At 55.8% G+C, this 26,374-nt stretch overlaps 2 long non-coding RNA genes across 2 annotated transcripts in view; one reads left to right on the top strand and one right to left on the bottom strand.

Annotated features, from left to right (window-relative positions):
* The window catches only part of LOC122467281, a 217,762-nt gene that overhangs the window by 77,272 nt on the left and 114,116 nt on the right, over positions 1 to 26,374 (top strand). The window lies entirely within an intron of this gene.
* Positions 15,806 to 17,351, bottom strand: LOC122467282. The gene is made up of 2 exons (XR_006292881.1): positions 16,816 to 17,351; positions 15,806 to 15,966 (listed from the first exon to the last, which is right to left on the bottom strand). It is a non-coding gene; the product is annotated as an uncharacterized LOC122467282 (long non-coding RNA).

The raw sequence follows: 26,374 nt of genomic DNA, 5'->3' as shown, positions 1-26,374 counted from the left end.
AGCTCTGTGCCTGGCATCCCCTCGCTCTGGGTCTGGGCTGCTCGGAGAGGGCTGCAGAATGATTTGACTTTTGCCAGGCTGGGAGCATGAAACTGAGCAAGGGCTTGCGAGGCCGGGGCCTTGGGGATCAGCTTTACCGCCAGGGGGAAGGCTGGTGGGGATCTGAGCCCCTGGGCGTCTAGGGACCCTGTGCCCGCTGCCACCCTCTATGCCCCAGTGAACATTAAGAGCCCACTTGGGACAAGTGGCCCACATCACCCCCATATGGGACTGGTCCAGACTCTGCTCCCCAAGCCAGTTCCTGGCACCGATCGGCACAAGGTCCGGCTGCCGGCACACCCAGCTCCCCTCCTGGCCCCAGGGGCTCCACCAGGCGGTGGGGACAGGGAGGTGTTCAGAAGGCTCTACCTTAGATGAGGGGTGCATGTACATGCGGGCAGGGCCCTCTCTCCACGTCTCTGTCACTGAGGAACCTGGCAGGGTGGACACTGAAGTTCTAAGATGGGGTTCAGAGCTGCTCTATCCTTCGAGGCTCTGAGGCCTGAAAACTTGGTCCTATCTGCAAAATGGAGACCATAAAACTGCTCACCCCTGAGATGAGACATTAGCACAGTGACTGGCACAGAGTAGATGCTCAATAAACGCCAGCTGGTGTATGTAGCTTAGGGCCATTGCTGGGGATTTCTGAGTCTTTATTCACTCATTCATGTCACCGTATTTCCCGAGACCCTGTTATGTGTCAGGCCCTGGGTAGAGTGTTAGGGTGACATGACAGAACAAAGCAGACAAAATCCCTGCCTTTGGATAGGCAGACAGCGGTCAAGTGAATAAGCAAACGGCATCATTTCAGATCGTGGTAAAGGCTTAGAAGAAAATAAAGCAGGGAGGTGTGATGGGAAGTGACCAGGGGCTTCTTTAAGTAGGGTGATTGGAGAGGGCCTTGCTGAGAAGAAGTTGCAGCCTGAAGGAAGGGTGTTGAAGGTGCAGGGAATGGCAGATGCAAAGGCCCTGTGGTGGGAACAAGTTAGGTGGGTTCACAGAACCATAGTGCCGCCAGTGTGGGGGGCACAGAGTGAGGGAGAGGGAGAGGGTTGGAAAGAGAGGGAGGCAGGCATGAGGAATTTGAATTTCATTCCAACGGTTGATTATTATAAACAAAGACCGAAGCTATGAAGGACTACAATATACAAAGTGCAAACTCATGGTGATTCACTTCCAGCCCAGAGCTCCGGCACTTTGCATCAGGCACCTTAAAGAAAAGCACCTGCACACCCCTCCCCTGCGGCCTTTCTTTTACAAAGAAATACAAAGGGAACAGGTCATTGCAACTTGTTAGATGCAGACGCGGTGTGTTGGATGTGAATGTGAGTTTGGCCCTTGGTGAATGTGGCCACAGTGTCGGGGAGAGTGAGGGGGACAGGGGGCGCGGGGAGGGGGGGGCATAATATCACCAGCCCTGATTTCATCAGCACCGTGTCAACTGGGGAAGGCTTGAGCTCAGCTGGTCCAACCCCCTGACTCCCAGATGAGGAACCTGAGGTCCAGACGTGGGGAAGTGAGTGGTGAAAGGTGACACTATGAGTCAGAGGCAGATTCAGGACTTGAACCCAGGCCCCCGACCTCCAACCCAGACTTTCTGAGAAATGGGTGTCTTGCCACGTGCTTTCCCTTTGTTCTTTCCTCCCAGACAGAGTCAGCTGCCCTCAGGGCCAGGGAGGAGGTCTGGGGCACGGGTCCCGAGATTTGGGGCCCACCCTTGCTCTACTGAAGAATTTCTTCACGGCCCTGTTGGCATTTTGACCCAGATAACTCCCTGCTGTGGATGGAGGCTGTCTGGCGGAGCCTTACCCTCCTCTCTCAGACGGACCCCTGCCTAGAAACGGGCACAGGGGTGTCTCTCGAGATCATAAAACCGAAGGGAGGGAAGAAGTCCACCTGGAACTAGATATGACCCCGATAAACCCAGAGGGTTCGAACCCACACCCCGCACCCGCCAATGGCATTGCTGATTGCTGATGTAAACAGCAGGCATCCACGTGGCAGAATAACCAAAGGAGTGCTCCCATGCCAGGAGACTAGGTCCTCTGGCTCAAGACGCGACTTCCACACAGAAAGATTTGCACAAAGCGCCACTTGCCATCGACCCAGAGATGAGCAGGCCGAGATGCGGAAACCTGAGGCGGGGAACTCGCAGAACAGACGGCAGGCCAGTGTCGACTCTGAGGCCGAAGGGGCATTAACCAGCGAGGCTCAGAAAGGGTCGTTCCATGGACTCTAAGAGAATGGAAAAAAAGCAAACTGGAAAAAGAAACGAGTTTTTAAGAGTAGACTTTATGTTTTAGAACGGTGTTAGATTTGCAGAAAAATGAAAAAGGTAGTGCCCTATACCCAGTCTCTCCTACAAGTCACGCCTTAATGTTAGTTAGTTCACAGGCGTGCTTGTTAACCATCCACCCACTGGTGTTGGTGCATTGCTGTGAACCAAGTCCATAGTTTATTTGGATTTCCTCAGTTTTCGCTAACATCCTCTTTCTGGTACAGAATCCCACTCAAGATTCCATATCACATTTAGTTGTCAGGTCTTTTTTCTCCTCTGGGCTCTGACAGTTTCTCAGACTTTCCTAGTTTTTGGTGACCTTGACAGTTTTGTGGAGTGCTGGTCAGGTTTTTGGTAGGCTCTATTGGGATAATAGGTATCCTCTCTTGGGATAATTTGATGTCTTTCTTATGGTCAGGGGAAGGAACTTCTCAGAAGGAAAGTGACATTATAAATTTGTTTTAATGTTTTTTATTTATTTTTGACAGAGAGAGAGAGAGAGAGAGAGAGAGAGAGAGAGAGAGAGAGAATGAGCAGGGGAGGGGCAGAGAGAGAGGGAGACACAGAATCCGAAGCAGGCTCCAGGCTCCGAGCTGTCAGCACAGAGCCCGATGTGGGGCTCGAACCCACGAACCGTGAGATCGTGACCTGAGCCGAAGCCGGACGCTTAACCGACTGAGCCACCCAGGCGCCCCGGAAAGTGACATTTTTATCATATCACATCAAGGGTAGATCCTATGAACGTGACTTATCACTGTGGGTATTGACCTTGACCACCTGGCTCAGGTAGTTTTTGTCAGTTTTCTCCACTGTGAAGTCACTCTCTTTTCCCCTTTCCATAGTATCCTCTTTGGAAGGCAGTCATTCTGCGTGGCCCCCACCTATGGAGTAGGGACTATACTCCGCAGCAGGGATGATTGAGAGTCCTTCCGTACAGCACGTTTGTCTTCTCCCGTACGTACGTATTCAGCTTCGCTCGTATCGGTACGGACTCAAGGATACTGATTTTATTTATACTTTGGGTTACGATTCAACACTACTGCATTTCGTTACTCAGGTTGTCCCAACCTGGACCACGGGGAGCTCTTGAAGGTGGCTTCTTTGCCCTTTGGCGTGCCCCCATCCACATCGGGGGTTTTTTGTTTGTTGGTTGGTTTTCATCTTGAGCCCTTTCTTACCTCTGGCACCACAAGCTGCTTCAGGCTCATCGCGAACATCCGCAGCCGGTTCTCGGTGTGGAGCCGTGGTTCCTCCTATCAGAGAATGGCATTAGGACCCAAGCTCTGGATGCCGGGGGTACCCGTGGCTGGCGGGGTAGCATTTCTTGTAGGCCTTCCTGGCTGACGGAGCAAAGAAACGTGTGTTGTGTATTCAACCCCCGTATACGCGCGCGTCTGCAAATATTTTTATATGTGACCATCTGTATCTGTATTAGGCAAATCTGAGTTTATGCCAATCTCCAGAATCCATGATATTTTATAACGTGGTCTGAAATAGCGACGTGTTACCCTATCGATGACCGTAATCATAGCTGGCGCTTACTGAATGTTCACAAGGGTTGAAGTTCTTTCTAAGTGTTTAATGTACATCATTTTTACACTGCATGATGGGCCCGGGTTCTGGTGACTCCCCTCAACCCCGTTTTACCAATGAGGAAGTGAGGACACAGGGAAGGCAAGTATCTTTCCCGAAGTAGGTTTCAACGTCAGCCTCAATCATCTCAACCTATCATACCAATCATAGAACCTATCATCAATCATTGAAATACACTCACATCTTGCATTAATAGAACTTACATGCGATGGGAAACAAGAAGAAAGAAAGAAAGAAAGAAAGAAAGAAAGAAAGAAAGAAAGAAAGAAAGAAAAAGAAAACAAAGAAACCCAAATGTTACCTTGCAGCTGACTGGCTGATACAGTCTTACATTTCAGGACATCTCACTTAAATGTCACGATTTCCCATATGTAACCCATAACATACATTTATGTTTTGGCTCTCAGACGCTTTCTGCTTCAGCGTCTGTTGTCTCTAATGACGACAGATGAAAGAACTCAGGTATTCCCAGTTTGCCTGGCCACCGTGCTGGGCCATCCTCAGGACCTCCCTCCAGCCGGCCCCATGGGAAATTCGCAGGGCCAGAGTCTTCTGGGAAACACGTCCTAGGCAGCTCAGATCCCAGAGGAGGATGGAAAGGAAGCATGGGTGCAGGGAGGGGGCAGGCAGCCTCGGAGCTGACTCCCAGGTGTTCCCGCGTCAGGCTGGTCTGACCTGCTGGGCCTCTTCTGGGAATCCTGGAAGGAGCCTACTTGACCCCCAGCATGGCCAGAGGCAGCCCAAGGCCCCCTCTTCTCAGGCTGGCCCCACCCTCCTCAGGCCCATTAGCAGCCTGGTTCCACCTCCTCCAGGAAGCCTTCTTTGCCTGCCCCACCCTCAATGACGTCCATGTTCTCTGAAATCCCAGGCGTAGACCAAGGGTCTCGATGTAGGAGCCCTCGGAAATTCTTCCTTTAACGTGCACAGTGTTTTCCAGCATTTTGATTTGGTTCTAGCATTGAAAAGCAAGCGGTTTCCTGCAAAAATGTGGACACTCGGCCCAGCTTACAAGCGTTGAAAGCCTGGCCGCCCTGAGCTCACATTCCCATCGGCCGGCTCAGCCCTGAGCATAGTAGGGGCTCTGCCACTGTGGACAGCGTGAACGGGCCGGTGCACTCAGCTTGGGGGCCTGCCTTTGGAGGCGGACAGGACTGATTTTCAATGCCCTGCCCCTCCCTGGCTATGGGGCCCGGGGGAAAAAACACTTCTCTTCACTCAGCCTCAGTTTCCTCGTTTGGAAAATGGGCTTAAGACCTAGCTCATGGTGTTGTCATGAGGATGATGTGAGCTAATGTCGGGGGTGGGCTTAGGATGGGACAGGCACTCAGGGAACCTGGATAAATACTTTCTTCTCTTTCTTGTTTGCTTTGCTTTGGTATCTCTCAGTTCCTGGTGACGTCACTATCCATCCTCTCGTGCCACAGATGCCTGCTGTGTGCCAGACGCACGTAAGACCTCGGTTGCTGCCGTCCTGGTCTAGCTGAGGGGGCATTTTATCCATGCTTGCTCTTGTCCGTTCACTACCGAATACCCGCTGTGTGCCAGGAGTCGTTCGGAACACTGAGGATCCAGCAGTGAACAAAACGGACAAAAATCCCTGCCATCACGGGGCTGACAATCTAGTGGTGCCTGTTAGACAGTAAACCAACATAGTGTCGGGCAGCACGAAGTTCTGTGAAGAAGAATCGTGGGCATGATAGAGGGGCTGCTGCTTGGTCAGAGAAGGGGTCTCTGTGAGCAGAGGGCGAGAGGGAGGGAGCCATGTGGCTGGCTGTCGGAGGTAAGAGCATTCCCGGCAGCGGGAACAGCAAGTGCAAAGGCCCTGAGGCAGGCGTGGTGTGGCGTGTTTGAGGCTTAAGGAAAGGCCGGTGTGACTGATGGGGGCTGAGTTACATGTTTCCGTAATGTTGGAATTCCTCTCCTTCCCTTTTCTACATCCATCTCCCCTCCTGTCTCTCTCAATCTCTTTTTTACAACGGGTCTCTTAAGTTTGTAATCCAAACGCACAATGACAATTTATAAAAATAGAAATAATATCTGGGAAGCCCTTGGGTACGAGTTGATACACCACGTGTCGCAGTGGCACCACCCTGGTGCCTTTCTTCTTTCTTCTGCCCCATCATTCTGTGGTTTGGGGAAGGTGAGTGTGGGGTGGGCACAAGGGTGTGTGGCTGGGGAAGGTACCTCTTCCCCCCTCCTTCTTTCCCCTCCCCTCCCCTGCCCTCCCCTCCTCTTTTTTTCCCCCTCTTTTTTCCTACCTGCAAACTCTTCAGCGGAAGGAAGCACCCAGATTTGGGAAGTCTTGTTTCAGAACCACTGAGAACGTGTGAGGTCTCTGGAGCCCGTGCCATGCGGGGCCAGGGGCTGGGGCACAGATCATCGTGTCAGAAGGAGGATGTGCTTGAGAAAATGAAGGTCTTCAAAGGGGCTCTGGTCCTACCTGAAGGCCCCTCACTGTCTCCAGAGCAGAACTTCCGGGCTCCTTCCCATCCCCCACCGCCCCTGGGCCAGCCTCACTGTCTCCTGCCCTCCCCGCTGGCTCACCTCCTCCCTGGGCTCCCTGCTTCCTCCCAAGGCCCCTCCGTTGGTTCGCCACACACAGCCAGAGGAGCCCTTAGGACGAAGTCAGACGGTGCCCCCCTACTCAGACGCCCTACCAGGCCCTGGAGGCCCAGCATGACCGACCCCATCACCTCTCTGAGCTCACCTGCCCCTTGCCTTGTCCCCAGCGCACTGGCCTCCTTGCTGCCCCATGAGGGGCTCCTGCTCTTTGATTGCTGTACCTCCCCCTATGCAGGCAGTTTCTCCCCTGCCATGATGGGGTCAGCCTGGCCCCCAGCAACCTGCCTGCTCCCCACGCCCTGGGGGAGTAGGGCCTCCAGCCACACCTGCTTATAGCTCCCTGTCTCCACCAGCCAAGCCCTTTATCACCGTGTGAAGAAACACATCCCTGGGTCTGCTCACTGGGCAGCCACCCCTGTCCCCACAGGGTGTCAGCCTCAGGAGGGCCCGCTGGGTCTAGGGACCTTGCCCCAGGGCCTGGGAATAGTGTCGGGCATGCGGTATGCAGTAGGTGCTCAATGCATGCTTGGTGAATGGGTGAGCACTAGTGTTTTAGAGTCAGGCCTTGGAGTCTTGGCACAGTTCTTGAAATTCTAGCCAAGGGCAGTTCAAGACTCAGGGGCTGTGGCCCCACCAGCTCCCGCTGTTTGTCTTTCTTTATGTCTCTCTGTCATCCCCTGCCCTGGCCTCCTCCGCGGGCCCTGGGCCAGCTCCTGCTGCCGGACACGTTTCTGCCTCTCGAGCTGCCATGCGCCCCACGAGAGCCCCTCCAAATGTGACAAAGCGGTCCCGCGAGGAGCAGGGAGTGAGCCGAGGAGGGTAGGAGCTCTCGCAACCTTCTCGCGGCATGACTCCTTGAAGTCGATAAGCTCTCTGCTCTCCGTGACCTGATTTCCTCGTCTTTACAAAGAGAATTAACAATTTCTGCGACTTCCTTTATTTCTCTTCCAAATATGCTTATTATCTCATTGGCTTATGGTGAAGCTCTCCGAGAAGTTTACGGGTGGGGGACCTTCACCACTGCAACCGCCCTGGCAACAGAAGCAGTTCTTGCCAGGAGCTGACCATGTGTGGGCCTGGAATGGGCGTGTTCCTGGCTCAGGCCACTGTCTGCCCTGGGCTTGGCACACAGGGCTCCTTTTGCCTGGCCAGGCCTCCTTTCAGAGACTTGAACTCACTAGGCTCTGCCTTTAGTCTCAGGGGTTTGGCAGGTGCTTTTCCTTCTGCTTGAGATGTTCTTCCTTCTCTCCTTAGCCTGGTTAAATTCCTAGCTCTGATTCTGATTTGGCTCCCACCACCTCCTTCAGGAAGCCCTCCCTGATGACACCCCACGAGTCAGGTCACTCTGTCAACCACGTTTTATCATTCATCACTGTTGTGTTACTTTATTTACTTGCTCTCAGCCCCCGTAGGGCTCCCTACCCCATTATCTGAGCTCAGGCTTCCCCTGGGGGGAAGTTGGGAGGCCCAGGCCCATGAATCAGCAAAGTCTCCTTCCGCTCTTGGCACTTTCTCTGTGGAGGCTGAGAGTTGGCTTACTCCAAGGGGGACTGGATTCAAGGGGTGCGTAGACGGAGGGGAGGTGGGCAGGGCCGCTCCCCATCCCGCAGACCAGCCATCTACTCTCAGACAGCTCCTCCCACCTCCATGACAGTGGCCTCCCTGCCTGAGCCACCAACACTGCTCTCCTCTTTCCCCCACCCTTCCTGGAGAGCCAGAGTGGGCTTTTCAAATCCCAGCCTAATCCCCAGTCTGCCTTGCTCCAAACCCTTCCCTGGCTCCCTGTTACTCAGAGATAGCTGGGCTACAAGCCCTCTCCCTTAGCCCCAGCAGCCCCTGGCTCCTTGCAGCTCCCTGCCTGCGGCCCTTCACACTCGCTGTTCCCTCTGCTCTGAACACTGTTCCCCCGAATGGATGAAAAGCCACAGGACTCCCTCCCTCACCTCCTTTGGGCCTTTGCCCAAACATCCCTTTCCCGGTGAGGCCCTCCTTGACTGCCCTATTTAAAAATGTAATCTCGGGGCGCCTGGGTGGCGCAGTCAGTTAGGCGTCCGACTTCAGCCAGGTCACGATCTCGCGGTCCGTGAGTTCAAGCCCTGCATCAGGCTCTGGGCTGATGGCTCGGAGCCTGGAGCCTGCTTCCGATTCTGTGTCTCCCTCTCTCTCTGCCCCTCCCCCGTTCATGCTCTGTCTCTCTCTGTCCCAAAAATAAATTAAAAAAAACGTTGAAAAAAAAAATTAAAAAAAAAAAAATGTAGTCTCCCTGCCATCCCTTCTCCCCTTTCCCTCCTTTATTTCTCCCTATAATATTGACACCCGGGAATAGTCCACATAGGTTACTGATTCATCTTGTTTCCTGTCTGTCTCTCCCACTAAAATGTCAGCTCCTCCAGGGCAGGTGCCTGGGTCAGTGCTGTTCCCTGCTGTATCCCCAGCAAGGAGTGAGCCCAGGGATCAGACCGGCCTGGCTTGGAATTCTGGCTCAGTCACTTCCTGGCCTCTTCCTTTCTGGACCTCGGTTTTCCCACCTGCAAAATGGGAGAAAATGTGGGACTGGAGTAAGGGCAAAATAAAACCCTGTTTATAAAGTGCCTGGTGCCTACATGTGTCAAGAGACCACCCCCTCCCCCAAACCGGCCCAAATCAAAACTCATCATTCATCATTTTGGGGAAACCGGTGACACCATTCTGGTCTGTCCACACCATGAACTATTATGCAGCTATTAAAAAGAATGGTTCCCAGTGTTCCCAGGTGACTTGTGTGGCTACTCTTGTTTGTTTGTTTGTTCTCTAGCGCATAGGTATTTTTTTCTCTAGGACTTATTTTTAACCGAAATAAGTTCCAAGTGGAATACAATGTGCATAGCAGTCTACCTTTGTTTTAAAAAGGAGGAGGGATATATACGTTGATATATATTTTTTTAGTTTTAAAAATCGAAGTGGCATTCACATAACAAAGTAGCCATTTTAATTAATCGTTACATAATTAACCATTTTAAAGCCTGCAATTCGGCGGCATTTAGTCCATTTGCAACGTTGTGCAACCATGACCTCTGTTTAGTTCCAACACATTTCATCACCCCCTAAGTAGACCCTGTACCCATCAGACACGTCACTCCTCACCCTGCCCGCCCCCAGCGCCTGGCGATCACTAATTTGCTTCCTGTGTCTATTGGGTTTATCTATTTTGGGTATTTCATATAAATGGAATCCTATAACAGATGACCTATTGCGTCTGGCCTCTTTCAATTAGCATCATGATTTTTTCAAGTAGTGAGTAGTGTGTGCCAGTAATTCGTTCCTTTTTATGGGCAAATAATGTTCTATTGTGTGGACAGACCACATTATGTTTATCCATTCACCTGTTGATGGGCATTTAGGTTGTTTTCACCGTGTGGCCATTGTGAATAGTGGTGTTGTGACCAATCGAGTAGAATTGTTTGCGTACAGATTTCTTAAATGCGAAAAAGCGAGATGCTAGAAAGGGTGAACAATGTGATCCTGATTTGTAAAAGAAATGACAGATAAAGAAATCCCTTGTCCAGGCATGGTCTGTATAGGATTTTCATGCTTACAGAAAAATATGTAAAAACCCATTCTCAACTGTCAACACGGGGAGAGAGAAGGCTTTTGCAGAAAAGGAAAAGAGAAAAAAAGAGGCCAGATGCCAAATGAAAACAGTGCACACAAAATGATTCCATTTAGGCATGTGTGACAAGTTACAGATTGAGAAATCGTGTACGTCGATCTAAAAAAAAAAAACAACCCAAAAAACAACAAAACCCCCCCAAACTATTCTCTGCAAGAAGGGCTGGGCAGGAGGCTGATCCAATGGGGAAAATGAGGTCGGGAAGAAGGGATGTGGGGAGTGCATATTGTCCAGGGTGTCCCCCCACCCACCCCCCGCCCCCACTGATTGTGAGGTCCGCTGGAACCAAATTGCCCAAGCGTTGCTGATTTCTGGCTGGGACCTGTGAATAGGAGCCAGAACCTTCCTTGTGGGGGTGCAGTGGTCCTGCTTGGGGCCCCTCTGCGGTGATCCCCTGCATGTGGTTCCCATTTCCTGTAGGGAGGTGCTGAGTCAAGGGGAAAGGTAGGAAGGGACGCAGGAGGAGGGAGAAGTGGGTGAGTGTGGCCAGACTGGGGGATGGACCCATTGGCCTCCACCGACCTCAGGGCCCTCACCCAGGAGGCCTGGCCTCCTGACTGCTGAACCTGCTTTGTCTCTGTTGTCTCTTTCTTCCTTTGGGAAATCTTGCAACCACCTGGAACATCGCAGGAGATGGTCGTAAGGAGCCCCAGCTCCCCATGACCTGACTTTGTCAAATCTTAACATTTTAGCATATTGATTTCAGATCTGCAGTAGTCAGGGTGTGGCGGGAAACAGACGGCTCAAACCTGATACTTTGGGGAAAATGGAATGAAGTGACTCTTCACAGGTGTGGGCAGGGGTAAGGGAACCAACCAAGGAAAGGTGCAGAGTGGGGCCGGCATCGGTGGGGAACAGATGTCTGCAGGGAGGGGCTGCATGGAGAGGCCCCCTGGCGGGAGCTGGGAACCTCGGGAAGGACGGCTCTGGCCTGGGGGACAGGACGCAGCAGGGAGGGGGCTGTTATGCCCGTCCAGCCCTCCCATCTCCTCCATTCAGGGAACCCCATAGGAAGCCCGGAGCAGGGGTGATGGCGCCCCTTCAGGTCAGCCTCCTAGGCACAGATTAGGGTGGGGAGGGTGGTGATCTGGAGGGAGCAAAGGAGGACGCTCACCAGTTTGTCCCCCTGGAGTGGCAGGTGAGAATCCACGTTCGCCCCCGGTGTGGCTCAGTCTTTAGCTCTGGCCCACGATGTGGGTGACGTGGGGGGCTTTCGTGCTGACCTGGAACCTTTGCCGTTGTCAGGGTTTTGAAGCTCTGTTAATGAAGCACTTACTACCAGCTAAGTGTTGCACCCCAGCCGGTAGCCTGATCCCCTCCCTCCCTAGTTTTATAGCTTAGGAAAGCAAGGTGCAGAGAGGAACCAGCTTTGTGTGAGCAGGGCCCAGAGCTGGACCTGAACCCGGAGCTGCTGTTGTGGAAATCGGAGCCCTTCGCCGTGACGCCCTCTGCCCCGCGGCCCAGGTGTCCTCCGTTTGTGTTCTGTGAAGTCCCCAGGAGGACTGCCTCCCAAATTCCCTCTCACGCTTGGTGGCAGGTCCAGGGTACCCAGGCCCCCTCTTGGGAAAGCATCCTGATTCAGTCTGACCTGGGCTCTGCCAGTTCTACCTAGGCCTCAGTCTGTCCATCTGGAAGATGGGCACATATGAGCCCCTCCCGGCAGTGAAGTTTGAAGCTTTGGTGAGGTGACAAAGCAAGAAGCCTAGGACCCCCGAGGACCCCCGCACACGGGAGGCCGCCCCAGCTGGCCCTGCTGGGTTTCTGATTTCTGAGACGCCTCCTGGGGGCCGGATCCCCAGCTGGAGGAAGGATGAGGCCTGGCCCTGGGGGAGGCCCGGTCCCAGGACAATGCCGAGCATTGAGTTCATGCCAGCCCTGGTTTGGGGTTGGAAAAATAGAGTAATCTGGGCAGGACTGACACAAAGGCCGGGGGGCCAGGTTGGCTGAGGGGCGTCAGGTTACCCCCCACAGGCTGCAGCCACACTGGCGGCTTCCCTAGCAGCTCGGGGGGGTGTTTTTCTTTCCCCAAAGATTATAATTAAGTGAGCAATCAGGGCCCCTCGCTAAGGCCTCGCAGGCGGGTTTCGTTACAGGAAGAATTGCACGTACGGGGGTTCAGAGGGCTGACGGGGGCGTGTCACCACCACGGTAATAATGGCAGCAGTAATAACAGCCAGGCTGCGGGAGGGTCTCGGGAGGGTCTCCCCTGGGCCAGGCCCCAGGCCCCAGGCGAATGGGTCCCCTGCACCACCTGGCTCCTGCCCGAAGCGGAGGATCCTGGGTCAGATCCCCATTTCATAAAGGGGCAAACAGAGGCTCAGAGTCGCTTTGGAGGCGGTTTCCTTCATTTCTTCAGCAGAGGTGGGGGGAGGTGGTGCAGGGTCTGGACTGACACGGGCCTCTGAGCCCCCCTGCCTCGGTCGGGGCTGGCCTCGCTGAGCTGTGAGCGACGACTGAGTGGGTGTGCAGTGAGGCCTCAGAAAATGTCTGTCCCCTCCTTCCTTCCACCATGATGAAGGGGGCCAGGCTCGGCCCCTGAGGACTTTGTGCTGGCCACATGTCTGCCCCCACCTCCTCCGTGAGTGAGGGCCTCAGGCCTTCAGGGGTGCTGGAGTGTAGGTGGGGGAGGCTTCAGATGATTTCTGATGTTGGGAGTGTAGTCTGGGCAGAGGGGACAAGTGGGTTCAGTGGCTAGGCGCTGGAGAGCACTGTCTGGGGAGCAGTGCAACGCTTCAGTTAGACCACAGGGTTTGAATTTCAGCTCCATCGTGTCTTTGCTGTGTGACTTCAGGCAGGCTACTCGAGCTCTCTGGTCTCAGACTATTACCCACAGAACGAGTGTGGAAAACCTTCTGCAAAGCGCTGTTGTGAAGAGAACACTGCCTGACACGTAATAATACTCAATGTGTGTTGTTATTCGTAACTGCTTCCCGCAGGAAGCCCACCCTGACTTCCTCTGGCTCCGGAGGCCGCCTGGGCACCCTCCCTCATGGGATGTTGCCTCTTCCACATGCCAGTCTCCCGCCCCCACCCAGATGCTCGGACTGGGACCGCCACGAGGGCTGCATCCCAGAGCCCAGCAAGAACCCAGTATGGAACAGCCGCGGGAGGCCAGGTGTTGGGTGAACGGCATCACTGAGCACCTACGTCCTGTGTCGAGCCCTTCACACACAAGTCTTGAGTTTAACGGCTTTCTTCTCCTGGGATGTCGGCTTCCCCAAGACTGACGCATAGTAGGTGCCCAAGAAATACGTGATGGAATTGTTGAGATAAACATGTACTCGGAGGAAAGGAGGTGTCTGAGACTGGGGGCCTCGGCGGGCTGAGATCATGGGACTGTGCTCCAGGCTCCATGCTGAGTCATCTCAGTTCATCTGCCCGGCAGGCTAGTGCTGTTATTGTTTCCACCTCCCAGTTGGGGAAACTGAGGCACAGAGAGGCCAACATAGCTGACCCCACGTCACACAACAAGTGAGTGGCAGAGCCAGTATCCTACCCAAGCCTGCTGAGTGAGGTGCTTGCCCGGAGACTGTAACAGCATACCTACTCCCACCTAGGGGGAAAGTACTCTCACTGTACCCGTTGTGCAGATGGGGAAACAGAGGCCAGATGGCCTGCCCGTGTCTGCACACAGAAACTGTGGTTGAGCAGGAGATGCCCGAGGGAGGGCCCTGGATACCCAGGCTGGCGCCCCGAGGGAGGGGTCGGAGGCCCCAAGCAAGCTGTCCCCTGCCTGTCAGTGTCTCTGGCCGATACCCTGGCCTCTGTTTACCAAGCCCAACACCTAGAATGCTGCTCCTTCTGCCTGCCCAGGAATCTCAGGTGCCTTCACAATAGGATTCTCTGTCCCTGCAGCCGATTTTCATTCAAGCCCTTTGTGCTAAAAAGAAAAAAATGAAAAGAAAACTTGGCTCTAGGCCCCCCTGTCCCTTCCCCCACTTCCTAGAGAGAAAGGAAGATCCTAGCCTCTTTTTTCCCTCATTCTGGGGCCCAGAGATGTCTGCAGCCAGCCCAAGGTCACACAGCAGGGTTGGCCTTGGACTCCTCATCCAGCGCTCTGCTCATGGCACCCCGGCTTCAAGGCCGGTTGTGCCCTCCCCACCCCTGCATTTGCTCCTCTTGGCTCTGTCCTCTAGGCCTGGGGGAGCAGAGGAAGCGGGGCCAATGTGCCCTGAGGCTTATTACATGCGGGGCACTCTGCCATCCCCAAATTCATAGGATCCTCAGCACAGCTCTGTGAGGTCCTGTCACCCCATTTAACAGATGAGAAAACTGAGGCACAGAGAAATGAAGTGCCCAAGGTCACAGTGACGGAAAGTGCCAGGGCGGAGATTTGAACTTGTGTTCCTACGGTTCTGTTGCTGCCACACCTGGTGCCTTCTTGTAGGGAGGCCTGAGCCCCGTTGACGGCAGGGTGGGGGACACGGGAGGGAAGTGGGAGCCTGGGCTGGGCCGGGACCCTGGAGTGGAGCCAGACAGCAACAATGGGTCCTCAGAGATGGTGGTGGCCCCGGGCAGGGCGTGAGCCCTGGCCAGGGGCCGCAGGGCTGTGCCGTGGGCCGGCAGGCTCAGCACAGCTTCCCTCCCCACCAGCTCCTGGGTCGGGACCTGGGGACACCCCCCTGGCACCTCAGCTCCCAAACCCAACAGGTCCAGGGCTCGGGCAAGAGGCGGGGGGCCGGGCCAGCAGCCCCTGGCAACGATAATGGCTAAGTCACCATACCTCATGCTAATCTAGAACTACCTGTAGGCCAGGCAATGCATCAGGGGCCCTCCTGGATCCTCACAAGCAGTGTAGGAGGGGGGACTGTTAGGAATGCCCTTTTACAGATGTGGAAAGGGAGGCCCAGAGAGGCCCTTGGCACTTGCCCAGGGCCACAGAGGGACAAAGAGCTTTGGAAAGTGGGGCCCTCAGAGAGTCAGCTGCCTGTCCCAAGAGGCATACAAGCAGAGGAGGAGGGACCTCACCGGGGTCGCAGTGAGGCGTTAGTGCTCACCAGTGGCGGCTCACTGAACTCGGGGCCTGGGCAGCCGGGAGTTGGGGAGCGGATGAGGCCTCTTGGGCTGTGGAGGGATTAAGAGAGTGACTGGATGCCCAGGGTTGGAAATGTGGCTGCCATGGAGTAGGCACACCCTTCGTGGGGCATCCACTGTTTGCAGAAACAGTAGCTCACACTTCTGGAGGCTGCCATGCACCCAGGTCCTGTGCCTCGATGGTTTTGAGTGCTCACTGTTTCTCAGTCGGCTCGCTGAGTGCTTCGGGGATCCTTGAGACTCGTGATACCTCAGGAGAGCCACCTCATTCACATCCCTCATTCACACCGGCAGATGAGGGAGCCGAGGCTCAGAGAGGCCCAGGGACATGCAGGGCAGGTAATCGGCATGGCTGGATGCGTGAACCAGTCTGCCTCTGCTGTGTGGCCTCGGGCAGCTACTAACTTCCTTGGGCCTCAGTTTCCCTATCTGTACATTAGGTTGGGCTATCCATGGCATCCTAGACTTCTAGGTGAAGATTTGAGTGTCTGCGAGGCTACACTGTCTTCCCCCCAGGACCTTGCTGCCCCAAGTGAAATCCTCTCTAAAAGACTCCTTTTCAGCCTCTGCATTCCCACCACCTCTCTATTTCCTCCCCTGCCTTGGGGTTCATTCCCGTTTGCCTCTTGTCCCAATTAGGCCATCTTCCGTGCCTGGAATGGTGAAGGCATTTAATTAAATCTTAGAACATGAAGTCTGGATGTGGGGCTGTTCCTGGATCGGTTATCTGGGTTCTTCACGTCTCCCGTCTTCATGGGTCCCAGTGGCTGCTGTGGCACCAGACATCACATCCCATATAACCGCATCTTAACTAGGAAGGGAAAGGGGTGGGCCAAAAAGGAGGTTTTTTCATCCAGAATCTCACTCTTTCATCAAGCAGGAAAGTATTTCCTAAATGTCCCAGTAGACTTTCCCCTGTGACTACATAACCATGGAGTCACATGTCCACCTTTAAACCAGGAAAGAATTCCCGGGGCTGACTTAGATGAATGTGAGGATTCCACCTCTCAGGCTGTCCCCAAGAAATGTGGCTCTGGGGGCAACGGGGCCACAGCCAGGCCAGCCATCTGGTGCCAGCCTCGCTGACGTTCATTCCCCCTCTAGACTGCACCGGTGGGCCTGGGGGTGCTGGCCTTTCTCTGGCTGGTTCTCTTGGTGGTGAGCAGCGTCTTCCCAGGCCTCCAGATGCCGGGGAAGATGCTCTGGTTCTCCCCGTCCTCCCTGCCCGGTCCTCCTCAGGCCCCGCAAATGGCCCTTGGGCTGAGGCGGAGCCCTCTCCTGCCTTCACCTGCCCGTGCCCGGCGAGCCGGGCAGCATGGCGTCGGTCCCGCATTCCTAGTCCCTGTCAGTGTCGGCCTCGGTGCCCCACTGGACACACGGACTGCCTGAGCCCAGCCTCTTCCTCCTCCCACGTCTCTGTCTTGCTCGGGTTTCCAATGAGAGGTGTGGGTGTCACTGAACCTGCCACATCCACCTCCCCTCCCCCAGCACACACTCCCCGGCTCGGAGAAAGGCACTGCAGCGATCAGGTCTCAGACCCTGGAGGTGCCTTCCACCCACTCTCTCCTACCCCACGTCCAGTCCGTCCGTCGGCACATCCCACTGGCCTGACCTTCCACCTGCGCCCAGATCCGACCCGCCTCCCCTCCGCTGCCACCACCTGGCACGTCTTCTTCACCGGTGGCCGCCTCCCAGAGTCCTGTTCACACCGCTGCCCTGCCCAGAGCCCTCCCGTGGCTCCCACCTGCTTCCAGGAATGCTGGGTCCTCCCCAGCCCCGGAGATCCTGAAGGATGGGCCCCTCCCCTCCCCACGCCTCCACCCTCCCTTCTGGCCATGCTGCCTTTGGCTGCTTCTTAAACAACACCCCAAGCGTTTCCCCGCCCTCTCCCCACTTTTGCCCTCATCGGTCCCTCTACCGTTCTTCGGGATTTTTTCCGTGTCCTGCCCCCTCCCCTCACTTGGGCCCGTGCTCCTCAGTGAGACCTCCCAGCCCACCCCCTACTGCAGCCCTCCCTCTTTCTCGGTCCCGACCCTGATTCATTTTTCTGCCGCACACTCGTCATCCTCTCTCTGTATTTACGTGTCCGTCTGCTCAGTGTCTCGTGCCCGCCCCGAAGGTGAGCTCTAGCAAACGGGAACTGTGTCTCATTTGGCACGGGGCCTGGCACACAGGTGGTGCACTAAACCCCCGTGCCTGGCAACGGTCTGGGCAAGATGACCTCCCGCGGATGTGGCCGTGGAGACACCGTTGGGGCCGGAGGTGGCTCCCGGCTGAGGTCTAGTGGGCCCCCTCCCGCCCCAGGGGTGCTGCCTGGGCCTCAGGGCAGGAGAGGGTCCCAGGCAGTGGGGAGAGGATCTCTGAATGGAGCCAGGACTTCCATGGTGTCACAGAGCCTTCGGGGGTCTGGAGGTGACGCTGGACAGGAACGGACTGTAGGAATTTTCAGCCCACCCTCGTGCTCTCTTTCATCCTGTCTGATGGTTTAATTTTTTTTCTTTTTTATGGAGAGGTGTCACCCACTGTTTAACAGAAGATCCCAGTGCGGTGGCCCACGTGTCCCAAGTGCAGGCTCTAAAGCTGGTTTGTAAGGTGGAAATCAACCACGGCCAAGTTCCCCTTGGGGATTCCACAGGAAGGACACGGCCCTCCCCACCCGAGGCGGATGTACGGTTTCCATAAATTCGGCCCACCAACCCCCCACCCCCACCCCAGCGTTGGGACCCTGCCCAGGGGAGGCTTGGCTTATGTTTGGGGGCCACAGTGTGGCTGCATCTGAGCAGACCCAGACTGGGGGAACCGCTAACCCATATCTCCCCCTCCTGGCATATCCACCATCCGATGGCTCTTTTCTCTCTGGGACTTTTTATTTTTTGCTGAGCACGTGTAGTTGAATTCCTGTCAAAGTACCTAAATTGTGACTGCCCTGAGTGTGACAGAGACAAGTGTGTGTGTGTGTGTGTGCTCTTCCGGTTCATCTTGGGGGCCTCCTGGCCTTGACCCCTTCTCCGGGGTGACCCCAAGGCCCATCCTTTGAACACCAGGCTCAGGGGGTCCCAGTCTGAAAGCCCACGATCGAGGTCCATCCGTCTCGTTTCCATGCAGGAAAATAAGGATGTGAGAGGTGAGGGAGGCAGAGCTTTGGGGACAAGGAACAGAGTGGCTGCAGCCTGGGCAGGGCAGGGGTGGTGCAGGGTCCAAGGCCAGACCAGGATCTGAGGGAGGGCGTCTGGGGGCATGGCTTGCCTGTTGCTCTATTCATTCTGTGCTTAGCGTTCGTTCATTCAACAAATGTTAATGAAGCATGTACTCTGTGCCAGGTGCTGAGGAGACAATGATCCCTGCCTACAAGGAGCTCATAGCCCAGTGTGGGAGGTGGACATTAGCCAACTCACTCCCAGAAACGTCAATTTGTGACTGACAAGTATGAGGTGATGAGGATCTTTGATGGGCAGGAGGGTGCATGTGGTTGGGGAGGTCAGAAAGACTTTCTAGAAGGTACCAAGCTGAAAACTGAAGGATGAGTAGAGGCCAAGTGGATGAGAAATGGAGGAACAAATGTTCCAGCAAGTGGCCACAGCATGTGCAAAGGTCCTGTGGTGGGACAGAACAGAACAGAAGGAGTTGGTGAATCTAAAAGACCTTGTACCTGGAGCCGTGAGGTGAGGGGTGAGTGAGGAGTAGGGAAGGCTGAGGCTCCACAGCGAGAGCAGCCTGGTCTTATGCTGAGAGCAGTGGAGGACCTTGGGAAAGGCTGAGCAGGGAGGAAAGTCACGAGGCACCTCTGCCCGCCTCTGCCTTCCCACCTGACTACTTGGCATGCCCTGGCTCAGCATCTTTCATGAATGTTCTCTTTGAATCTCTACCACTTCTGAAGACCAGCTTCTGAAGGTGCCAGGAGTTGAACCCACTTGTCAGATGAGGAAACTGAGTCTCTGGATCTTCCCATGGCCCCACCCGCTTCCTCCTGCCCAGAGAAAAGAGGAACGGAGAACTGACGCCCCACAGTCAGCTGGGAAGAGCCTGGGCTGGGAATGGGGAGGGTGGGGCCCTCAGAGGCCCGCACCCGGGATGGGCAGGGTCCTGCTTCCGTTTAACCACATCCCTGTGACATGCCCCAAAAGGGAAGCAGAGGCCGCCTGTCCTCATGCCCTGTACCCCAGGGAGGGGGCCAGGGATGCCCTGGTGCAGGGCAGGGCAGACTTGGATCTTGAACTTTGGGGTCAGCTGAACCCAGCTGGGTGACCTTGTGATGGAGCCTCATTATCTTGGCTTCCTCCTCTAAGTAGAGGGTCAGAGCCTCTCGCTTGGCTGTTCTCAGGATTAGCCCACAGTGGGCCTCACTGAGCGGCTGGCCGCTGGTTGTTGGATGAATGAACTAAAGGTGTTTCTGTTCCTGAAAGGAGCAGCCAGTTGGATAAAGAACTCGTGTATTTGACATTGGACAAATGTTTATTGAGCATCCAGTGTGTTCCAGGCATTGTCCTGGGTGTTGTGGAGACAGCAGTGAACAAAACAGGCACGGATGCCTGCAGATGCCCACCACCCTGCCCGCTCTGTGGCAGACATCGCACACCGGTCCTCTTTCCCACTGAAACCGAATTCTCAGCACTGTGCACCAGCTGGGGTCTGGCGCTCAGGAGGGCCCCACCTGTCTTCCCAGGGTGAGGCTGCGAGTGTGGACCCGGAAGATTCCAGTGAGAGCCCCTAGGCGACTAAACTGCCTCCCCTCAGTCTCTTTCAACAAATATCTATTGTTTTTAAATTTTTTTAATGTTTGTTTATTTTTAAGAGAGAGAGAGAGAGAGAGGGGCGCCTGGGTGGCTCCCTCGGTTAAGTGTCTGACTTCGGCTCAGGTCATGATCTCGCGGTCTGTGAGTTCAAGCCCCGCATCGGGCTCTGTGCTGACCGCTCAGAGCCTGGAGCCTGTTTCAGATTCTGGGTCTCCCTCTCTCTGACCCTCCCCTGTTCATGCTCTGTCTCTCCCTGTCTCAAAAATAAATAAATGTTAAAAAAAAAGTATAAAAAAAAAAAAAGAGAGCACAAGCAGGGCAGGGACAGAGCAAGAGGGGGACAGAAGTTCCAAAGCAGGCTCCATGTGCTGTCAGCACAGAGCCCGACACGGGGCTCGAACCCACGGACGGCGAGACCACGACCTGAGCCGAAGTCAGACGCTCAGCCGACTGAGCCACCCAGGTGCCCCGATTTTTCAACAAATATCTATTGAGCGCCTGCTGTGTGCCGAGTGCCAGGGGCATGGCAGTGACTAGGGTGGATAGGATGCCTGCCCTTGTAAAGCTGGCATTCTGGCGAGAGAGAGACAGACAAACGTACACATAAGTAGTTACTTCCAGACACGGATACAGGCTATGAAGACATCGGCAGAGGGGGGCAGTGGGGCGTGATGGGAGAAACCCCCTGGCAGGGGCTGGGGGTGGGGGCGGCTCTGGGAGGAGGGGGCATCTATTGAGACTAATGAGACCCAGCGACCAAGGGAAAATATGGGGGAACCTTTGCAACAGCAGAGGTCTGGAGGTGGGCATCAGGTTGACTTACTTTAGGAGCAGGAAGATGCTTGTGTTTCTGGGGAGGTGAGTGACAGCGAGGAAAGAGAGGGCATTGGAGGGGACAGGCGCCAGACGGCCAGGGCTGGAGGTCAGGGACGGGCGTGCGGATTTTATCCTGAATGTGACGGGCAGTCACTGGGGCGTCGAATCAGTGACTTGGTTGGGGTTACATTTTCGGCCCCTCCAACTGCTGCGTGGAAAGGTTCTGTAGGGGACAAGGGTGAAGCAGGAGGACCAGGTTGGGAGGAGCCGTGGGTGTCCAGGCGAGCGGCGATGGTGGCTTGGACCAGGGTGGGGGCAGTGAACACAGAGATGGGTGGCCAGGGCTGGCGGGAGGCCCGGGGCTCTGCATTTGGTTTCATTTTTCCTTTTACACAGTCCACCCGTGGGGCTCTGGGTCACTGGAGTTTCCCTGGCACCACGGCCTGTCTCCTGGAGAAAGGCCTGTATCTGGCCTTTCCTCCTCCCGGCCCTGGACCCGCCGCCTTCTCAGTTACTCTGTGACCGTCCCCCTCCTCCCAGCCTCAACCAAGCCCAGGCTTTGCCTGTGGTCCCCCAGTATGCTGCTCCCGCCCTGCGGGCTGTCCATAAACCGCTCGGCAACCCCTCTGGGGAGATGCTTATTCTGCAGATGCCTTCTTCAGATCAGGCGTGTCCCCAAGGAGGGGGCCCTGAGAGTCTGGGCCAGCAGGGGCAGATTTGTTTCGGGGTCCCTGATTATAGGGAACTATCCAGAGGTAGCTTGCTGGAGGGCGGCCTCTTTCTGTTGCTGGGATGGAGCTGGGGGACATTCCCTGCTGACTTCCTGGGGTCTCAGGTGCTCGCTTCGACGGCGGCTGGAGAGCTGTGCTGAGCAGAGGCCGCCCTGGCTCCTCCAAGGGAGAATCGTAAGTGATCGGCCCGGAGTCCCACTGGCCTCACCTCCGTGGTCTCCAACGTGCAGTAGGTCCTCAGGGCTGTGCTGCCTCATCGTGTCCCTAAGCCTTCAAGTGTAATAGATGCTGTTTGAAAACACCCTATGGCTTGGGTTTCTTCGTCAGCGACATGGGCGTGATGGTGACATGTGGGGGCAGGGAGGCTTGGAGGAGAGGTTTCCCTGTTCTCCAGCAGAAACTGGAAACGGAGGTCCTGAGATGCGTCGTCCCAAGTCGCGCGGCTGGGAGATGGCGGAGGTGGGATTTGAACGCAGGGCCCCTGAATCAGGGACAGCGGGTGGAAGAGTTGGGCTGGGGTGCGGAAGGTACTGCCTGGATCGCCCTGTGACCCCGGGCTCCACTTCTCCTTTCTTCCCAGTGTAGTCAGCACACAGGAAGCTGGCTGGGGCCTCCCTTGCCCATCCTGTCTGCAGCGGGTGGACACGGGGTCTTGGCGTCACCCACCACCGCCCGGGGCCTCCCCCTTCCTGTCTTGTGCAAGACGAGGCGTCCCCTGCGTGGAATGGGCAGGCGGCTTTGGCGGATGGGTGGACGGATGAGTAGGGGCCTGTCAGGTGGGGTCACTGCCCGCAGTTACCGCGAGCAGGCCTGGCCTAGGCCCCGGCCCCGGCCCCTTCCTCCTCCTCCTCCTTCTCTTCCTCCTCCTCCCCCTCCGCTTCTCCAAACTTCAGGCAGCCTCAAGCAAGAGGCTGAGGGACCCAGGAAGCTGGGGAGGCCGCTCAGCCAACATCTTGTCCCAACGGAGCGGGCCTGGGCTCGGGCCATTAGGGACAGGGCCCTAAACAGCAGTGACGGCTGTCATGATAATTCTCCCATTTGCTGCATGGCCCCTATGCACCAGGCACGATCTCATTTAAACACACATATTTGCCTAAGCACCTACTATTTGCCATGTGCTCTTCTAAGGCCTTTAGATCTAGTGTCCCATTGACTCCCACAAAAATCTCACAATGTCATGCTTTTTTGTTTTTTGTTTTTTTAATGATCCCTTTCTTCAGGTGAGGAAACTGAGGCCTTGAGAAGCGGAGGGACCAGCACATAGTCACACAGCTCAGCCGCTTCCTGCTGGTCATTGTCTGTGACCCAGGGCCAGCACTGTTCTGGAAGCCGGGTGGCCCGGAAGGGAAGTTCGTTCAGCCACCCTCCCGCTGAGCCGCTCCTGGCGTGTGGTCCTCAGTTTTCCCATCTGTACCAGCTCTGCTGTCTCAGGCTTCTGTTTTGGGGTCAGAAGGTCTGGGCCAGTGCAGGGCAGGCGGCGTGGGGGGAAACGACGGACGGAAGCCACCTCTGAGATGGCCGGGGTGCCAGGTGCTCTCAGGGCCCACCCGGGAGGTACTCTGGCTGCAGGATGTGGGGCAGAAGTGAGAGGCCCTTGTCAGCAGAGGTGGGGAAGGGCACGGGAATACCTTGACTTCCTCGCCTGTGGGGAGCAGTGCTGGGCCATATTCTCCTTCTGGGCGCTGAGCCCACAGAGGTGGCCTGTTCACCTCCCTCCCTTGTCTCACTTCCTCACTCCCTCCTGGTGTTTCTGGGATCACCTCCCAAATAAATCGCTTGCTCTCAAAGCGTTGCCTACGCCCACCTGAGCCAGCCGCCGTACCGTGTGGAGGTTGAGAGCCTTGGTGTCAGACAGACCTGAGTTTGAATGCTGGTGCTGCCACTGACCTTGCCTGTGACTTTGGGAACCTGCTCCCTCTCTCGGAACCTCAGTTCCTCCGTCTATGAAACAGGAACTTAGAGAACCAAGTGATGATGAGATTGACGGGGAGTTTGGCATCACAGTGACCGGAGCAGAGTTCCCAGCTGTGAGTCCCACGAGGGATGCTGGGTGCTATCTCTGAAGGCTTCTGCCAGGTCGGCGGGGGGTTGTGGGGGGAGCAAGAGTCAGGTGGTGGGCTAGGCAGGGGAAGAGGCCAAAAGGGAACGGGCCGGACAAAGGTGTGGAGGAAGAACCGGCCATGAATCTTCCTCGGCCCTGTTTGGCCAGCAGGGGAGGCAGGTGGGTGAGAAGCACATACAACCTCGTGCCGTCCACCCCCACCCCCGGCCCCAACCTCTAGGATTCCAGGGAGCCTGGAGGCATGGTCAGGGCAGGGCAAAGAACAGTGAGTTTGTTCACCGTGGGGTGAGGTTGGGCTGGTCAAGGGAGCTGTGTCTGCAGGGCTCACCTGGGGTCACATTTCTGGGGTCACAGATTCCGGGGCCGTCTGGCCATGGGACCCCTTCACCGATGCTCTGCTTGAGGCAGGTGCGTGGGGGACTCGGTGCCCCACTTTTACCCTGAGTGGGGCCTCGTGCCCAGAAGGGCCCCCCTGCTCCCCCCCTCCCCAAACAAGCCTGGGGTTTTCCCCATTGCAGTGATGGGAGCTTTAACCTCTTGGCTGTCCAGGCTCCAAACCCGGGGTTTCCCTCCGCTTCCCCATGACCAGTCCGTCCGTGAGCTCATTCAGGCGTCCGGGGGTTCACGTCCACTGCCCTGCCCTGGTCCAGCACTGACTTCTCCCACTGTGACCTCTGCAGCCACAGCCATTCTTCATCTCCCTGCCTCCAGTCCTGCCTTCCTGAGCCAGAGGGATTCCCTCAGAACCCAGAACCCAAGACAGATCCTGTCCCTCCTCTGCTCAGAACCCTCCATGGTTCCCACTGCAGTCAGGTGGGAAGCCAGAGTCCTTATGGCAGCCTTCTCTTCCCGGAAGCCCTTTGTAATTTGGCTCCCTCCCTCCCACCCACCCATTCTCTCCCCTATTCTGCTCAGCTGCAGCCACACTGGCCTCCTGCTCGCGGCCCAAACACGCCAGTTATGCTGCTGTCTCAGGGCCTTTGCACTTGCTTTCCCCACCGGACTGGAGAATACTCTCTGCTCAGCTCTCGCCATGAGGTGAGTCAGGCCTCAGCTCCAAAGTCACCCCTCAGAGAGGCCCTCCCTGGCTATTTTTATCAGCCTTCCCGCATTTTTATCAGCCCATGTGATTTCATTTTCTTTCTAGGACTTATAGCTTTCTGTAGAAAATTACTCTGCTTATTCATCTGACATTTTTTTAACTTTATTTTTATTTGGGGGGGGAGGGGCAGAGAGGGAGGGAGGGGATCCCAACAAGCTTCACGCTGTCTGCTGGAGCCCATCGCGGGGCTTGAACTCGTGAACCATGCGATCATGACCTGAGCCAAGATCAAGAGTCAGACACTTAACGGACTGAGGCACCCAGGTGCCCCTGTTTATCTGACTTCTTGACTGTTTCTTCCACTGGAATGTCAGCATCACTCAGGTGGGAAGCTTTGTCTGTGTTCGCTGCTGTAGTCCCAGCTCCCAAACACTCGTGAATGAAAGAGTGAGTGATGAGCGAATGAATGAATGAATGCTTTGACAGATGAGGGGGCTGAGGCTCAGAGGAAGCCCCAGGGGACTCACGTTCCAGGACTTTCTCCTGACTCACCCTGGTCTCTGGAGCCGTGCATTGCCCGTGCAGACACGAAGGTGTGCCAGGTTTGGGGTCCTGGGTAGCAATTTGACTTCTGCGTGTCTTCACTTGTGCTGTGGGACTGTCGGCCTCCTCATCTGCAAGATGGGTCACACGGGGGTCCCGGCGGCACGGGGTTGGGAGGGGCCGGTGTGTGGTGAGGGTTCAGCACGAAATAGGTGCTCAGTAAATGGGAGTGGCCGTGGGGGAGGCTCTGGCTTGTGGTCCCCTCCCCCTCTGCTCCAGGGCCTGTAATTACCGCTTACCCTGGCCAGTGGGCCCGAGAGATTCCATGTGTGGGCAGGGCTGTGGCCGGGGTCCCATGGGCACTCTCTGACCCTGGGCCTCATGGCTGACATTCCAGGCACGTTTCCCAGCCCTGGGGCTGCCACAGGCCACACAGGGTGGGGGTGGGGGTCGTAGGCTTCAGGCTGGACAAACCAGTCAGCCTCCCGGGCTGGGCTGCCTGACCACCAACTTCCTGCTGGGCCTCTGGAGGCCCAGAGGGGCCTCCCAAGTCTTTCCTTCTGCCTCCGCTGCCACCATCGCTGCTCATCCACACGGGCACAGAAGCTTCCATCCAGACCCCAGAAACTCCCTCTTCACATCCAGCCAGAGGGGTCCTTTAAAGCTGTGGCTCAGCCCATGTTATTCCCCTGCTGAGTTGTAGTCCAATTGCTTCGAGAATCGGCCTTTAAGCTCTTCCCTCGGCACACAAGGCCGCACATCATCTGACCTCCTCTGTGTCTCTGAAACAGCAGAAGCTTGGGGCACCTGGGTGGCTCGGTCGGTTAAGTGGCCGACTTCAGCTCAGGTCATGATCTCACGGTTTGTGGGTTTGATGCCCATGTAGGGCTCTGTGCTGACAGCTCAGAACCTGGAGCCTGCTCGGATTCAGTGTCTCCCCCTCTCTTTGTCCCCCTCTTATTTGTGCTCTGTCTTTGTCTCTCTCAAAAATAAATATTTAAAAAGAAACCAGCACAAACTCATGCCGCCTCAGGGCCTTTGCACTGGCTGTTCCTTCTGTCTGGAATACTCTTCACTCGAGTGTCCACGGAGCCTCCTCCCTCCCTTTCGTCAGGTTTCTGCTCACGTGTCATCTGCATGTGACGCCTCTTCTGAACCCCCGCTTCCATGCCCCGCCCACTATTCTCCATTCCCTTTTCTGCTTTATGTCCCCCTGGGGTGCTCATCACCATCTGACACACTGTAGATTTTACTTATCCGCAAGGACACAAGATTTTTGTCTGCTTTCTTCT

This window comes from Prionailurus bengalensis, chromosome A3 (genome assembly GCF_016509475.1).
Source record: "Prionailurus bengalensis isolate Pbe53 chromosome A3, Fcat_Pben_1.1_paternal_pri, whole genome shotgun sequence".
Lineage (NCBI taxonomy): Eukaryota > Metazoa > Chordata > Mammalia > Carnivora > Felidae > Prionailurus > Prionailurus bengalensis.
The sequence above is the reverse complement of the archived record's forward strand: the minus strand, read 5'-3'. Positions and strand labels throughout refer to the sequence as shown.